Source organism: Olea europaea, chromosome 15 (genome assembly GCF_002742605.1).
Source record: "Olea europaea var. sylvestris chromosome 15, O_europaea_v1, whole genome shotgun sequence".
Classification (NCBI taxonomy): domain Eukaryota; kingdom Viridiplantae; phylum Streptophyta; class Magnoliopsida; order Lamiales; family Oleaceae; genus Olea; species Olea europaea.
Window position 1 is genome coordinate 14,632,412 of NC_036251.1, and position 2,883 is coordinate 14,635,294.

Below are 2,883 nucleotides of genomic sequence, written 5' to 3' on the forward strand. Positions count from 1 at the left end.
TCAAAAATCAAAAATTGACTTGTCAAAGTCTAAGTCGAATAGGGATTAAAATGAAATATATTATTTTATTGAGATTTATTTTATGATTGAAAATACTTAAGGGTTTAAGATGCATAAAATTTAAGGTTAGGTTTTATTTTTCTAATTATGGAAGTTAAGGATTTAATGTGCTTTTATATGAAAGTTGGAGACTTCCTCTGTAATTGTTGGTATGAATGGAGTATGTGGCAAATACATAACCATAACCCATTTTTCATTAATACACACACATAGAGGAAGCTGAAAACGGGCAGAGGAAGAAAATTGAGAAAGAAAATGGAAAAAAATAAAGGAAAGAAGAAGAAAGAAAAGGAAGCAAGAAGAAAAAAGAAAAAGGTAGGTTTGGCTATTCAAATTTCACCCTTTAATTGACCTAATTTCTCCCTTTAATTTACCTAATTTCTCCAAGGGATATAGCAAAATGTATGCCTAGTTTTTAGCCTTTTTATTTGTTGGTGTAAATTTCAGATTAAGATAAACGAGCACCATTGTCAGTTGAAGTTCCTTGACTGGTTACTTTCCATTTACATTAAGGTAAGAAATACCATTTTTTGCAAACCCTAGATTTTAATTGGATTCTTAGATATCTATGATTAGTAGAAATAAAGGTGTTAATTGAGATGATTGTATGAAATTATGAGTTATGAGCAGAAATGTAAAGCTAAATTGGTGCAAGTGGGATTTTATGCGTTTACTAGAATGGAAGATAGAATAATTATTTTTACGCTTGGGATGAATGTAATTTCAATAGATTAGGTACTAGTCAAGGTGTTAATAGGTGGAATTAGTTCCAATTGTAAAAGAAATTGAAAAATTTACTCCAAGTGCCGAGAATTCAAGTCCTAGTATTCCATATTTAATTGTTATGGGTACTTGGTATGGTGATTGTTAAACTAGTTATCTTGTATCGTATTTTAGGTGATGACGAAGAGATTGGAAAAACTTACCGACCATTCTAAACTGTGGCTTGTATTTTGTGAGCGAAAAAACTTATTTTTCAAAAATATATTAAATTTATACCCGAACAGAAAAATATTTCATATAGTTGGTTTGAGAGCATGATTTTCATATTAAAGTGGATTTTATAGTCGGTTATTTTAAAGTTAAATTCAGTTCAGTTAAATCATTTTATTAGCATATTATATGAGAATTAAATATTTCAACATATCTAAACTTATTTTTAAAACCATCATAAAGTACCCAAATGATAATTTGGATCTTCCTTTTCGTTATATATTTCTACCTTCGGGCGAACAAAGTTATCTGGAATAGGGATTTCCTTGATCTCCTATAAAAATGGCAAGTTCTCATCATCATCATCTAGCTCATAAGATATTGCTGGCTTCTCCTCATACTCCTCTTAAATGGGAGCAAATAAGAATATTTAAGCAAGCTCCTCGCCTTTCTATCTTCACATTGGCGGACGCATGAATTTTGAGTTAGTGGGGCACTATTTTCCTTTCAAATTTCAATTGTTAGCAACCATTGGCGCAAGGCAGAATGGCAGTCGACGGATGAACGGTTTTCTTTTCAAACTTTGGTGTTTGCACTTTGCCATTTGGTTTGTAATGAGGTAATGGGTTTACACCTTTTTTTCTGTTTTCAATTTTCAATGTTTGTTAATTAATGGAATTGAGAGTTGGCTAGGAATTGGGTAGGTCATGTGAGAATTGGGAGTTGCTTGGGAATTGGGTGCCGTTTTGCATATCAAAAAGGGGAAAAAAAAATTTAAAAAAATTAAAAAAACCTGGTGGGTCACGACCTTGTGGGTCCGCCCCTGCATCTTCATTATGATAGATATGATTATACATCCTTCTGTGAGAGCTTACCTCATCCCCTAGCATATTAAACATGCTTGGAGATCAGTTGATTTGACGATCCTATCATCGCTTACAAAGTAGACTATTTGACATATCCGCTATTCGAACATTCTGGAGAATGTTGATCGGATGGAAATAATTTTCTATAAGTTCTGAATTGTTCTCTTTAGATTCCAAATTAAAGTCTACCTTTAGATAAATTGCCATCGCTCATATGGAGGCATTCTCAACAATCAGTACTCTTAAGGCTCTCAACCATATCTTGTATAGTTTTTATGGTGAAGATCTTCCATTGGCAACGATGCTAGGCAGGAGAGAGCTACGTACAGTTTGATTGGAGATTCTTCCCATTTCCATTCTGGATTAATATTGTTGTCTTCATGGTTGTTGCTAGGAATCTTGATTTCAATTTTCAGTGCTTCCACCTTCACGAGATTCCTATAGACGATGAGACCCTGGTTGTCTTTGTCCTGTTTCCTATAGACAGCACCAATTTATTGATCTTGAGATTATAATCTACAAATTATCTCACATAGCCAGGTATTTTTTCTTCTTAAACTCATTGATTCTATACTCAAACAAGAGCAAGAAGAGATGCTTATTTGAAAGGAGGATATTTAATTTTGCATGCCTTTACTTGTTCCCAACTCTATTTATAGATTTCAATTGAGATCATGGGGGCAATTACGTCATTTGTGTTTATGCCATATGGAAGCATTTGATTAGTGAATTTCTAATTGAATTGTTAGCTTTTCACGTTTTATTCACTTGTTAATGTTTTCCTCATTCATTGGTTACGAAATCATGCTTTAATTTCATATTTAAATGGGCTTTGATGATAGAATAGTTGGTGAAACTAGTTAATAAAAAAATCTTGCTTATTTCATCATGGCTTGCACATGGTTCGGTTGATTTTGATAAGAATTGCTTGAGAGAGACGTGGATCTGCTATCAATCCTTCGTGATTTTTAATTAATACTAAGCTCTTGTTTGAGCCATATTATTTTTCTTAAAATACATTTTT

At 32.7% G+C, this 2,883-nt stretch overlaps 1 long non-coding RNA gene across 1 annotated transcript; it reads left to right on the forward strand.

The window, feature by feature from the left end:
• The first annotated feature begins 266 nt into the window (after window positions 1-266).
• On the forward strand, window positions 267-2,620 carry LOC111410251. Its single transcript, XR_002705631.1, has 2 exons — window positions 267-375; window positions 508-2,620. It is a non-coding gene; the product is annotated as an uncharacterized LOC111410251 (long non-coding RNA).
• The last annotated feature ends 263 nt before the right edge of the window (window positions 2,621-2,883 follow it).